Raw genomic sequence first — 15075 nt, forward strand, 5'->3', positions numbered from 1 at the left:
TTTTTCTGTGTAATCCTAGCTGTTCTGGACCTTTCTCTATAGACCAGGCTGCCCTTAAACTCAGAGAGCCACCTGCCTCTGCCTCCCAAGTGTTGGGATTAAAGACATGTGCCACTCTCACCAGGCACAAATCTAAACTTTCATTGCTACCGCTCTGTGCTGTGAGTTTCACTTTCCTCTGCCACCAGCCCATGAGGGCAGAGAGAGCAGAAACAGAGAGCAGGGCTCAGACTGCCATGAGTATGATGGAAGAACTTCTGGAAGACAGCTTCAGTGAGATGGCTCTATGTATTGTTCCAGGGGTAGAGCATATAAGGCTCTTAGGGGTACAGGTGGAGAAGGCTGATTGGTCATAACACAAGGGCAGGAGGGAGAGCCAGACTCGTTCTGACTCATGCAGTGTCTGGAGAAAGCACTGTGCAGGGTCATTCTCCAAGTAAGGTCAGGCCTCTGTACTCAGACACCCTCCAAAAGGGTTGGGTAGAGAAGAGGAAACTCCACTGAGAAAGGGAGGCCTCCATTCTTAACCAGACTCAGAGAGCTATCCAGACATGGTGGACTGTGAGCTTAATAGCAGGGGTCTCCAACAGTGTGTCTTGTCCAATTTGTTGTTTGAAACACAGAGAATATGGGAATCATGTCAAAGGGCACCTAGAGAGATAGTACACTCCAGTAATGTCTATAGTTGTCAGCTTTTTCTGTCATAGTAACGGGAAGACCAACAGAAAGTTGGTGCCAGTGGCATTGTTGCTATGATAAACCTGGCCATGTTGTTTACAGGCTTTTGGGATGGTTTGTAGGAAGAATCCTCTAGCTTCACGCTAGAGAAGCCTTATAATTCTTTAAGCTGAGCTTAACAGATCATTCTAGTGAGAACTCAGAGGCTCAGATTGATGCCAGCAGAAATGGAGACAGTAAAAACTGTTTGTGAGGTTCGAGAGAGGAACAAGGACTATCTGAATCTAGGAACTGGACTGGAAGTTGTCTGTTCATGTTACATTCTGGCAACATGTCTGCTTGCATTCTTCATATGCCCTGAATTCTGAGTATGGTTTCAGAGTTTAAAAGTAATGGACTAATTACCTTGTTTGAAAAAAATTTGAGACAATATACTAGTTGGACTAGGGTATGGATTTAGTGAGGCATATAGTGAAAATTCAAACCAGAAAGTAAAACAGGAATCTGTAAAATATGCTCATTTTGTTCAGTAAGAAATGTGACAATAGATAAATCTGTTGAACACTGTGGGTTCAGACAAAGGGGCTGTAATTACGAGAGACTGGTGCTATTAAAGAGAAACTGTGCATTTTGCTCTGAGATAATAAGAAAGGAGCTACCCAAATATAGCTGTCTCTTGTGAGACGATGCCGGGGCCTAGCAAACACAGGAGTGGATGTTCACAGTCAGCTATTGGATGTATCACAGGGCTCCCAATGGAGAAGCTAGAGAAAGTACCCAAGGAGCTAAAGGGATCTGCAACCCTATTGTCGGAACAACATGTTGAACTAACCAGAACCCCGGAGCTCTTGTCTCTAGCTGCATATGTATCGAAAGATGGCCTAGTTGGCCATCACTGGAAAGAGAGGCCCATTGGACTTGCAAACTTTATATGCCCCAATATAGGGGAATGCCAGGGCCAAAAGAATGGGAATGGGTGGGTAGGGAAGTGGGGGGCGCTATGGGGGACTTTTGGGATAGCATTGGAAATGTAACTGAGGAAAATATGTAATAAAAATATTAAAAATAAAAAAAAAATAAGAAAGGAGCTGAGGATCGGTCCCCAAGACTCCAGTGCATAAAAATAAAAGTTCATTTGAAAGAAGAGAACCTGGCTGGCAAGATGGCTCAGCAGGTAAGAGCACTGACTGCTCTTCCAAAGATCCTGAGTTCAAATCCCAGCAACCACCCTTAGTGAGATCTGAGGTCCTCTTCTGGTGTGTCAGAAGTCAGATACAGTTATACTGTAGCTTATGTATAATAATAAATGAATCTTTGGGCCAGAACAAGCAGGGACTGAGAGAGCAGGGCAGACCAGAGCAAGCAGGGGTCCTAAAAATTCCATCCCCAACAACGACATGAAGGCTCACAACCATCTGTATGTACAGCTACAGTGTACTCATATATACATTAAATAAATAAATAAATCTTGAAAGAAAGAGGGGGGAGGGAGGGAGGGAGGGAGGGAGAGAGGGAGGGAGGGAGGGAGGGAGGAAGGAAGGAAGGAAACCTGGACAAAGACAGCCTCCAAAGCACCCTGCTCCAGCAGGCCTCGCTAGTCGACTGCTTCCCAGGTTCAGCCAAGCAGGTGCTCAAAGGCCATTGTGGTTGTAGCAGAAGGGGGTTAAGCTCCATCCAGTTGGTAAAAGGAACAAATGTCATCTGTGTAGTGCTGGACACTAGCATGAAGAGGCCATGGAGACTTGCACCTGTATTCTAAAAGAGCTACTGAGGCAAAGCAAGCCATGTATGGCAGGGTCAGATTCTGTGAAGAGAACCAAGTAGGCTGCATGTGAAGCCATGAAAGAGGCACCTAAGTGATAGTGGAGATATATCCAACATACCAGAGATGCCAGAAACATGGGGTGTTCACAAAGGAAAGGTGAAGTCCCTAAGAAGAGATGCCCAGAGAGAGGGTCCACTCGTGTGACAAGAAAGGCAGTTCTGCTGAATTCACAAACCTCTTGGTTCCCAGGTAATATAATCCCTGGTGCCAGACATGAAACTGCAAGGTTTGTCTTTAGTTGTTGGTCCACCATTTCTCCCTTTTAGAATGGAAGTCTTTTCTCTGTTCTGTTGTCAGGTGTTCTGTCAGAGAATACCTTCCAACATCCTGCCTGTTGGGAGACTTGTGTTTTGATTTTATAGGGGCTCATAGACATTGTCAAGAATATCAGGAAGAAACTTTAGACTTTGGAACCATGTCAGGACTCTAAGAAGGCCTTTAAGCAGCAGAACCTAGTGAGAGGAAGTCAGGTCATTGGGGAAGTGAAAGGTAGATTGGAACATTGGCTATTTCCTCTCTCATTGCTTCTCAACCATGATGTGAGCATACACTTTCTGCCAGGCTCTTCCACCATTATGTTCTATGTCACTCCAGGCCCAAGACAATGGAGTCACTCAGTGGTGGCCTGAAGCCTCTGAAATAGTGATCCAACATAAAACTTCCCTCTGGTAATTAGTTTATTGTTGGTATTTTATCACAGGCATTGATATTTTCAAGTTATAAGAAATATACTTCAAAGTATGATGGTACACAGCTGTAATTCCAGCACATGACTGGAGGTGGAAGGTTAAGGCAAGTTCAAGTCCATTCTGAGCTATAGTAAAACTCTTTCTAAGGGGAACCACATATAAATAGACACACGCATATACACACATCCTGGGTGTATACACACACAGTGGGAAGCATCACCAGTTGGCTTGAGTGAGAAGAAAAGGCTGTGATGAATAGAGAACAAGCCTGGTGAAATATTGCATTCCAACACCAATAAGGAAAAGTTAACATGAAACTCACAGGAGTACATCATCTAAAAACTCTAGAATATGATCGAGGAGTAAGATTCAAAGACCCATGAGATAGATGAAGGATCTGAAATAAAACTAAAGGCACAAAAATCAAAGCAGAAAATTCCCCAAATCTAGAGGGAAAATAGGGATATTGAAATACAAGAGCCATTGAGACCTCTGAATAGATGTAAGCAAAGAAGAATCTATAACGTATTATAGTCAAGATGTCAAAAATGCAAAGCAAAGAAATATAATAATAATTATTATTATTATTAGGTTTTTTGAGACAGGGTTTCTCTGTATAGCCCTGGCTGTCCTGGAACTTACTTTGTAGACTAAGCTGGCCTCGAACTCAGAAATCTACCTGCCTCTGCCTCCTGAGTGCTGATATTAAAGGCGTGCGCCATCTCGCCCGGCGCAAAGAAACATTATTAAAAGCTGTAAGGGAAAAAATACCAAGTCACCTACAAAGAAATGTCAGAATAACATCAGATATCTTGTCAGCATTTCTAAAAGCTAAGAAAGCTCAAATAATATATCTGAAGCCCTAAAAGTTATAACCAAGATCCATATCTAATAAACCTACTACATCTTAAATTTTATAGGAAAATAATCACCTATCAATACAAGCACAAAGTAAGGGAATTCATTGTCACTGATCCAGTGTTACAGAATACCCCATGGAGAAGAGTAATGTGCACAGAGGAGGACTCTCAGTTACAAAAGAACAAGAAAGAATAAATGTAGAGAGGAGTAGATGAGAGAGCTAGGAGCCATCATGTCTTCACAGTCAACCAGCAGATCCTTAATCCTAATGGGGAAGAAGATAAAGTCAAACAATAATCCAACCTATAAGAAAAGCAACAACATTATAGGAATTAGTAAATACTTCTCAATAACAACTTGCCAAAAGAGAGACATAGACTGGCTGGCTAGATTTAAAACTTAGATCCTATTCTCTGTGGTCTCTAAAAAACATACCTCATGAGTTAAAAAAAAAAAAAAATCCAAAGACTTAAGAGTTAAAGAATAAAAAACATGGGGCTGGAGAGATGGCTCAGTGGTTAAGAGCACTGTCTGCTCTTCCAAAGGTCCCAAGTTCAATTTCCAGCAACCACATGGTGGCTCACAACCATCTGTAAAGGGATCTAATGCCCTCTTCTGGTGTGTCTGAAAACAGTTACAGTGTAAACATATAAATAAACTAAATCTTAAAAAAAAAAAGAGAGAGAGAGAGAATAAAAAACATTTTATCAAGCAAATAGAAACCAAAACCAAATCAATATATTTATAAGGATGTCTGAGAAGAGACTTGAACTAAGAAAGAAGAGATGAAAACTACTACATTTTTTTTTTTTTTTTTTTTTTGGTGTTTTGAGACAGGGTTTCTCTGTGCAGTCCTGGCTGTCCTGGAACTCCCTCTGTAGATCAGGCTGGCCTTGAACTCAGAAATCTGCCTGCCTCTGCCTCCCAAGTGCTGGGATTACAGGTGTGCGCCACCACTGCCCAAACAAACATCTTAATAAAGGGAAAATTCATCTAAGAAGGTATAGCAATTTTAAATATTTCCCTAATTACTATAGATGCAAAAATGCTCAATAAAATTTTTGTAAATCAAACTCCAGAATCCATTAAACAGTACCCACTTGACCAACTGAGTTTCATTCCAGGGATGCAAGTTTGGTTCAATATATGGAAATCAATAAGCATTTTTATAAATAGATTCAAGAGCAGGGGTCATATGAACATCGTAATCAATACAGAAAAGCCTTCAGCAGCCCTTCAAGATAAAAATTCTCTAAGAAACTATGAAAAGAGTCGTTACCTTCTAAGTTAAGCATGCCAAAAGCACGTCATGGTTTTAACCTGGGTCTTTGCAGTAGCAATGTTAGAAAGTGCTTGAACTCTGAAGATATGTATTTTGAGTATGGGTTTGAAGTCTAAAATATGAAAGAAAGGGAGAAGTAGAGCTAATTTTAAAGTTTCATGCTTAAGCAGCTAGAAGAATTCAGTTGCTGTGAGTCGGATGGGAAGGCCACATCCTGTTGTAAATATAAGCCTGTGGGCTTACGGATGGGCTTTATTTCTTCATAGTGTTTCCTTAGTTATCAAAGTATACTGTTTCCTTTGGTGCATAGCAGGGTTGTTCTAGGAGCCCCTGCAGACAGCGGGATGCTCACATCCTTTATTTAAAATGGCATAGTGTTACAGAGCCTGCATAATTTATTTAATCTCTAGATTACTTTAGCTAAACTGCTAGTGCCCAGTGTAACGTAAATGCTGTACCAAGAGCTGAATGTTCAACACAGATGCAATGTTTTAAATGTTTTCTACTTGAGGTTAGTTGAACGTGGGGTGTGGACATGGTGGGTCTCAGATCAGGACCACGTTTCACACCGATAGATGATTGTTTTTAACTATAAGGGATCTTTGTGCGCAGTTTTTACATTCCCAGTAAACTGCTGGTAAGTGAGAAAAGCTTCCTAACTGTTCCTCTGAAGCATTCCGAGTGCCACCGCTGGTGTAGTTAGTGCTCCTTGCTCTTGCTGTGCGGCTGAGATCTGGCTGGCACATCGTGGGCGGTTCGGCACAGTGATCCGAGCCGCCCCTGGTGCCGCGGTCGCTAATTGTAGGAATTATCTCTTGCTCTGCTAGCTTCTGAACAGAGAATTTCTGCTGTGATTATCCTCTGTCCTAAACCTCTCACCACAGTGTAAACAAACTATGCTTTCTGCTCCACAGGGAATATTTCACTCTCCTGTTCTAGTTCTACAAATAGTCTAAATGTAAGTCTCTATGTGCTTTTCTTCTCATTTTATCTTTTGTGAAATAAAACGTTTTCTTTAAAACAAACAAACAAACAAACTTGCACCTGTAGACCAGGCTGGCTTTGAACTGACAGAGATGGGACTGTCTCTGCCTCCTGAGTGCTGAGATTAAAGGTGTGTGCCACCACTGCCCCATGAAAAGTAAAACTCCTGCGGGGTATGGTGGCGCACGCCTTTAATCCCAGCACTTGGGAGGCAGAAACCCTGTCTTGGAAAAAAAAGAAAGAAAGAAAGAAAGAAAGAAAGAAAGAAAGAAAGAAAGAAAGAAAGAAAGAAAGAAAGAAAGAAAGAGAGAAAGAAAGAAAGGAAGAAAGGAAGGAAGGAAGGAAGGAAGGAAGGGAAAAGAAAAGAAAAGGAAAGAAAAGAAAAGAAAAGGAAAGGAAAGAAAAGAAAAGAAAAGAAAAGAAAAGAAAAGAAAAGAAAAGAAAAGAAAAGAAAAAAAAAAGAAAAAGAAAACGCCTAGCTTTTCTGGGCTTTACTCTTATTTCAACCAGGGTTATTAGGCAAGTGTTTTATTTTCTTTAACAGAAATGCAAAGTCTCTCTCTCTCTCTCTCTCTCTCTCTCTCTGTGTGTGTGTGTGTGTGTGTGTGTGTGTGTGCATTGTATAGGCATATTTTCGTGTGCATATGTACAGGTACACATGGAGCTCAATGGTCATACCTAGGCATCTGAGTCTTGTAGATAAGCTGGCCTTGAACTCACAAAGATCTGCCTGCCACATTACCAGTATTAAAGGTATTTCCCTCCACACCACCTTATTTTTTGAGACAAGGTCTTTCACTGAACCTTGAGCACACCAATTTAGTTTATCTGCCTAACAAGCAAACTGTAGGGATGGATCCTGTCTCCTCCTAACCGGTGCTGAAATTATAGGCACAACTGCTGCACCAGGCTTTTCTTTCACATAAGTGTTGGAAAAATAACTCATGTCCTCGTGTTCACACAGTGCCAAGTAAGCCATCTTTTCAGCTTTAGAAATGCGTGTTTTACTTGATTTTTAAAAAATATTTATTTATTTGTTTATTTATTTATTTATTTAGTACACAGTATTCTATATGAATGTTGTTGGGGATTGAACTCAGGACTTCTAGAAGATCAGCCCGGGATCTTAACCTCTGAGTCATCTCTCTAGTCCCTTGTTTGATTTGTTGTTGTTGTTGTTTTTATTTGTTTGTTTGTTTTTTGAGACAGGGTTTCTCTGTGTAGCCCTGGCTGTCCTGGAACTCACTTTGTAGACCAGGCTGGCCTCGAACTCAGAAATCCGCTTGCCTCTGCCTCCCAAGTGCTGGGATTAAAGGCGTGCGCCACCACCGCCCAGCTTGTTTGATTTTTAAGATTACAGAATTTTGGGATGGGAAGATGATCTAACAGGTAAACAAACTTGTTGCTATGTCTGCCTGCCTCAGTTTATTATTATTATTATCATTATTATTATAAAATTTATTTTAGATATTTGGGTATTTGTATCTGTGCACCACACATATAACTGGTGCCTATAGATTCTAGAAGAAGGCAATAAATTTTCTGGAGCTGGAGTTAGAGACAGTTGTGAGCTGCCATGTAGATGCTGGGAATCAAACCCAGGTCCTCTATAGGAGCGGCCAGTAGGCTTGTATCCAGCTCCTGAGTCTGCTCCTCAGGCCCCATGTGCTGGAAGTACAGAACTAATTCCCGCAAGTTGTTCTCTGACCTCCACACTAAAGCTGTTACACACACACATTAACTGTGTCTCTTCGTGTGTGTTGTATGTGTGTATAAACAAGAAAGTGAAAGTGAATTTTTAAAAGAAAATCCTAAAGCTTTGTTTTTACTGCCATGATGTTTTACTTTTTTTCCTTCCTGTTTTGTCATGCTGTGACTGGAAGCCAGGGTTAAACAAATGCTCGCCCAGTCTCTTAGTCAGGGTTCCCATTGCTGTGAAGAGACACTGTGACCAAGACAACTCATAAGGGCAACATTTAATTGGGGCTGGCCTACAATTTCAGAGGTTCAGTCCATTATCATCATGGCAGGAAGCATAGCAGCATCCAGACAGACATGGTGTTGGAGACGGAACTGAGTTCTACATCTTGATCTAAAGTAATCCAAGAAGAGGTTCCTCTCTGTGTTGGGCAGAGCTTGAGCATTGGACCTCAAAGACTACCCCCCATAGTGACACACTTCCTCCAACAAGGCCACACCCAATCTAACAAGAACACACCTCCTAATAATGTCACTCCCTGTGGGCCAAACATTCAAACACATGAGTCTGTGGGGACCTAACCTACTCAAACTACCACAACCAGCAAACTATGTATACCCCAGCCCTACTTTACATTCTTTTTCATCTTAACAGCAACATGAAATCACATGTTAAAGTTGATGGGAAGCTTGGGAGTAGTATGATTTAAATTACTGTCTTAATTAGGCAAATTACCCAGCTCATTTTCAAAAACATTTCTAATATCAGGGACCCTATTTACACAATGTGGTAATCCATTTACTTCACTTCTAAAGAAACCAGATTGCCAAAATGTTCTTTCTTACAACTAGGTAAAGTTGTCATTTCTATGGCTTCTACCCACACACCCCTGGGGAAACAAAAAGAACACCTGCTTTAATCAAACATCTATGTCCCCAGGTAGCCTCAATCTATCTATATAACAGTAAGTCAGGATCGTATCCATTCAACCCACTTTTCTGTTCTGGGAAATGAAACGGTTGGACCATTTAATGCTTCTTGCTTTGAGATTCCAGGTGAGAAAGAATACAGTAAATATGGGGCCTGGTGAGATGGTGGCATCTTCCCCACCTATGGGTTTGAGTTAGATCCTAGAATATGGTGGAAGGATAAGAACCATCTTAGGCCCCACATGCACACCAGACATACACACATACACAATAAAATTCAAAAAAATGTTTTTAAAGAAGAGTCAAATCTTGTTTAAAAAGTACATATGGCCAGTCATGGTGGAATAAGCATGTGACCTGCTCTGGAGGCTAAAGTATGAGTGTCATGCCCAGATTGTGAGGTCCCCACAGTTACCAGCGACCACCAGGAGTCTGACTTGTATGCAAAAGCAAACAGTCTTTATTCAAAGCTTGAGCTCAGACCCTCCAACCTCTCCATCACAGTGGATAGTGTGGAAAGTCCTGAGCTGGTCAAGTCTTGCCTGCTTATCATGGTGGCTGTAGCAGGGTGAGGGACTTTTTAACTTGGCAGTTACATGATGGTGCACTTCTATTGGCTAGTAATGATTTCAGCTTGGTATGAACTATAGTTACTAGCTTCATCAATCTACTTTAGACATTAGGCACTTTCCCCTTAAGAACTGATTGGTTTTTGCCAGGGATGGAGTGGCTATTTGCTCAGGGGAATTGTGGTTGTTACCGGGGTGAAACAGTTCCTCAAACAAGTTGGGAGTTTTCTATAGGATGAGTTCATTCAGAGGACAAGTTAATCATAAAGTGGAATCTGAAAGCAAAATGGAGTTTGTAATGTTAAGCTGGCACCTTCAGGAGGAGGACTCAAACTTGAGGGCAGCCTGGGCAATGACAACTGTCCTGCTAAACTAGAGACAAAGAGACAGAGACACAGGCACAGACAACAGACAGAGACAGAGAGACCAAGAGAGTCCCAGGGCCTCTCAAATGATACATGAACACTCTACCACTGGGCTATGCCAATTCTTACAGTCTCTGATTCTCTGAAGTTCCACTTATTTTTCTTCTCTTTGACCATTCAATCTTTTAATTGGGATTCATGGAGAAAGGAAGTGTAGGTGACACTGTTGACCGTCAATATCTGGTATGTTATGTACTTGGAAATTTTTATTAACCTTTCTTAAAAGAGCAAATGTTATTTGATGTTATCATAAATGTATAATTTTTACAAGAACTTCAAATAGCCTAGCAGTCATGGCACATGTCTTTAATCCACTCAGAAGGCAGGGGCAGGCAGATCTGTGTGAGTACAAGGCCAGCTGGGTCTTCAAAGTGAATACCGGAATAGCCAGGGCTGTTATACAGAGAAACCCTGTCTCAAAAAAGAAAAAAAAATTCAAATATTCCCAAAATACATAACTCAGGAAATGAATGTCTAGATCAACCACACTGAGAAATAATCTCTGAAAACAGTATTCTTGCATAAACTTCTAAGATTCATTTTTTTTATTGATACTATTGTTATTATTTTGAGATGGAGTCTTACTCATTAATCAGGCTTGTCTTGAACTCAAAATCCTCCCAGTTCAATCTCCCAAATTGCTGGAACTTTAGGCAAATGTTACCAAACCCAGCTACGATCCTAGATGTACATTTCAACTTATACATTAATTTGAATAAAAGCTAAGTAATTAACAAACACCAATACTACATATTCATGTTGTATAAGATTACATAAATGTTACTTTGCAAAGCCAGGCATGGTGGCACACGCCTTTAATCCCAGCACTAGGGAGGCAGAGGCAGGCGGATTTCTGAGTTCGAGGCCAGCCTGGTCTACAAAGTGAGTGCCAGGACAACCAGGGCTACAGGGAGAAACCCTGTCTTGAAAAACCAACCAACCAAACAAACAAAAAATGTTACTTTGCAAAAAAAAAAAAAAAGTAACTATGGTATTCAATCAATACCTGTTGTTCACACACCTGCCTTTTACAATACAGAATGCTTTTTTCTTAATGCTTTTGCATGTCATTTTAGTGCAGGGACCACTCTAATCTTCTCTGTATTGGTTCAATTTTAGTATATGTGCTCTCCCTACTTATAAGTCACCCCATGTATCTAGGCAAGTATGCTACCACTGAGCAATGCCGCAGCCCTAACCTGATCTCACCATTCTAATGTGCCTGTCCTGAGTGTTTAATGAGGCTTAGAGACTTTTCAGAGATTTATTTCTGCGATTCATCACTCACAAGATTCCTATCTACACTTATTAAGAAATTGTGGGCCCAGCAGTGGTAGTGCACATCTTTAATCCCAGCACTTGGGAGGCAGAGGCAGGCGAATTTCTGAGTTCAAGTTCTGGTCTACAGAATGAGTTCCAGGACTGCCAGGACTACACAGAGAAACCCTGCCTCGAAAAACAAAAAGAAAGTAAGAAAGTAAGAAAGAAAGAAAGAAAGAAAGAAAGAAAGAAAGAAAGAAAGAAAGAAAGGAAGGAAGGAAGAGAAAAGAGAAAAGAAAAGAAGAAAGAAAAGAAGAGAAAGAAAAGAAAGAAGAGAAGAGAAGAGAAGAGAAGAGAAGAGAAGAGAAGAGAAGAGAAGAGAAGAGAAGAGAAGAGAAGAGAAGAGAAGAGAAGAGAAATTGTGACAGTAGGACCCTAAAGCTCCTGACACCTCTCACTTTTTAATCTTTCCGTGAGACCCAGGCAGAGACTCACACCTTCTAGACAGCAGCTTACACCTGGTTCCTTTTTCAGATCGATGGGTTTGAGATCAAAGAGCAGGAAAAAAATTTTTTGGCACTCCACCCCCCCAGCCAACGGCAGCAAATAAGCTGTGCCGTAATTGTACCCTTCTCTCTAGAGGTAATTATTGTTTCAATGCAGAGAACAAGAGAAGCAGAAAGCATAAACCACGGTGACATGTTTGAAGAGTTAGAATGTGAATTCAGTTACGGTGTGTCATTGCTAACTACTGTTATTTGTGTTTTGTTTTTCTTTTGTGTGTGTGTCAGTGTTTATCTTAATATAAAGCAGAGGCTGGTGCGGAACTCTCAAGCCTTCTGCCTCAGTTTCCCCTGTGCTGGATTTACAGCACAGCTTTTGTTATTTCTTTTCTGTATACTTTTCACCTGGATTCTGAAGATATTTCTAGAACCAGTTTTGTCACTATAGTAGAATAGAGTAGAAATATAGTCATTGGTTTCTTTTTTTTTTTAATATTTTCTTTATGTGATTGTGTGTGTGCCTGAGTGTGTGCACACCACATGTGTGCAGAGGCCCACAGGAGTCAGGAGAAACCTCAAATTCCCTGGAACTGGAGTTCTGAGAGGTTGTGAGCCATCTAGTATGGGTGCTGGGAACCCGGGTTGTCTGCAAGTGCCCTTAACCACTGAGCAATCCTCCCAGACCCTATAATTGAATTTTAGTCATATACTATGCAATTGTCTTATGATATACAAGATACAGAATTGAAGGTATAGCTTATTGCTACAGTACTTGACTAGCATATGAAAGGCTATGGGTTCAATCCCTAGCACTGTAAAACACACACACACACACACACACACAAAACAATGTATACAATGCATTGGGTTTTAGTACATTCAGAAGTAACCATTTACTCAGTTACCTGCATCATCATTATCTAGTTCCAGAACATTTTTTTTTCTTTTTTAATATTTTTATTAGGTATTTTCCTCATTTACATTTCCAATGCTATCCCAAAAGTCCCCTATACCCTCCCCGCCACTCCCCTACCCACCCACTCCCACTTCTTGGCCCTGGCGTTCCCCTGTACTGGAGCATATAAAGTTTGCATGACCAATGGGCCTCTCTTTCCAATGATGGCCGACTAGGCCATCTTCTGATACATATGCAGCTAGAGTCAAGAGCTCTGGGGGGGTACTGGTTAGTTTATAATGTTGTTGCACCTTCAGGGTTGCAGATCTCTTTAGCTCCTTGGATACTTTCTCTAGCTCCTCCATTGGCAGCCCTGTGATCCATCCAATAGCTGACTGTGAGCATCCACTTCTGTGTTTGCTAGGCCCCAGCATAGTCTCACAAGAGACAGCTATATCTGGGTCCTTTCAGCAAAATCTTGCTAGTGTATGCAATGGTGTCAGCGTTTGGAAGCTGATTATGGGATGGATCCCCGGATATGGCAGTCTCTAGATGGTCCATCCTTTTGTCTCAGCTCCAAACTTTGTCTCTGTAACTCCTTCCATGGGTGTTTTGTTCCCAATTCTAAGGGGCAAAGTGTCCACACTTTGGTCTTCGTTCTTCTTGAGTTTCATGTGTTTCAAAAATTGTATCTTATATCTTGGGTATTCTAAGTTTCTGGGCTAATATCCACTTATCAGTGAGAACATATCATTTGAGTTCTTTTGTGATTGGGTTACCTCACTCAGGATGATGCCCTCCAGGTCCAACCATTTACCTAGGAATTTCTTAGAGGATGTATCAGATATTAAACTGATAAGAACAGATACTACACTTGATCTTAGCCAAAAGGCTGAGAAGGGATTCCAGAACATTTTTAATAGTCCAAGAGTAAATGCTATACCCACAACTTCATTCCTCATCCCTCATTTTCCCAACTTATTCCTGGCTAACACTGATGTAATGGTAAGCTTTGATGTTTGCCTAGTCTGGACATTTTATAGAAATGGAATTATAGAATATGTGGCCTTTTGTGTGTCTGGCTTCTTTCACTTAACACAGTGTTTCCATCCATGTGTTGCATGTATCAACACTTCATTACTTTTTAGGGCATAATTATATTCCACTGAGTGTGCACAGCACATCTTGTTCATTCATTTACCAGACAATTAGATCATTCCCCACCCCACCCTTTTTTTTTGGTTTTGATAATGCTGCTGTGCACATTTGTGGGCAGACACTCTTTTCAATTCTGTGAGGGTAGGTGTGGTGTTTCTAGGTTACATGAGATCTCTTTATTAAATCACTTAAGGAAATAAGGAAATGTCAATTGGATCCCACAGTGATTGTGTTGTTTTACAGTCCCAATAGCCATGCATCAGGATTCCAATTTCCCTGAATCCCTCAGGGTTCTAGTGCCTATAATCTTTAGTTATAATACAGCCGTGCATCCTAGCACATGTAAAGTAGTGTTGTGGCTTCTATTGACTAATACCTCTGAGGATTTTTTCATGTGCTCAGTGGACGCATGCATGTTTTGGGAAGAAGTTTCTGGATCCTTTGTTCTTAAGTTCATTTCTGGTTTTTTGTTTTGTTTTTGAAACAGGGTCTTACTATGTAGCTCTGGCTGGCCTGGAACTTGCTATGTAGGTCAGACGAGACTCAAACTCACAGAGATACACCTACCTGTGTTTCCTGAGTGCTGGGATAAAAGGCAAGCGCCACTGGACCAAACTGTTTTTAACTTAATAGACCAGGCTTGCATTTCTTCCTTTATATGTGGGTACTTTCCATTATTGTGACAGAACTCTAAGAAAACTCTAAGAAAATGTGAGAGGGAGACATGTGTATTCACACAGGCTCAGAGTCTCCGTGTGTGACTAGCTGGTTCTACTGCTTGCACGTTTCTTTTTTTTTTTTTTTTTTTGGTTTTTCGAGACTGGGTTTCTCTGTATAGCCCTGGCTGTCCTGGAACTTACTTTGTAGACCAGGCTGGCCTCGAACTCAGAAATCCACTTGCCTCTGCCTCGGGAGTGCTGGGATTAAAGGCGTGCGCCACCACGCCCGGCTACTTGCACGTTTCTAATAAGACAAAATGTCATGATGGACAGTCATGGTGGGAGAAGGCTGCTCCTCGAATAGTGAACAGGAAGTAGGGCACAGCTCCCCCACCCCTGAGACAGGGGCTCCTGTGTCCCAGGATGACATCAAACTTGCTAGGTATCCAAAATGTCTTCCTATCTCCACCACCCAAGTTGTGGAGATATATACCATTATGTCCTGCCCCTCTGCCCATTATTTTAAATGTTAATTAATTAACTAAATGAAAAAATTAAAATCCTGGGGACCTGAATACAGGGTAATGTTTCTCAACACACAATGAACGGCTTCATAGAATTTTGCAGCAAATAGGAAAGTAATTCAGGAGTGCATTCCA

General features: G+C 41.2%; 1 non-coding gene and 1 pseudogene across 1 annotated transcript; both read right to left on the reverse strand.

The window, feature by feature from the left end:
* Window positions 1–10977: 10977 nt before the first annotated feature.
* Window positions 10978–11089, reverse strand: LOC115030688 (U6 spliceosomal RNA). The gene has a single exon (XR_003836291.1). It is a non-coding gene; the product is annotated as a U6 spliceosomal RNA (small nuclear RNA).
* Window positions 11090–13368: 2279 nt separating this feature from the next.
* LOC115030812 (U2 spliceosomal RNA) lies at window positions 13369–13503 on the reverse strand (annotated as a pseudogene).
* Between the last annotated feature and the right edge of the window lie 1572 nt (window positions 13504–15075).

This window comes from Mus caroli, unplaced genomic scaffold (assembly GCF_978045245.1).
Source record: "Mus caroli unplaced genomic scaffold, Mus_caroli_1 scaffold_3, whole genome shotgun sequence".
Taxonomy (NCBI): Eukaryota; Metazoa; Chordata; class Mammalia; order Rodentia; family Muridae; genus Mus; species Mus caroli.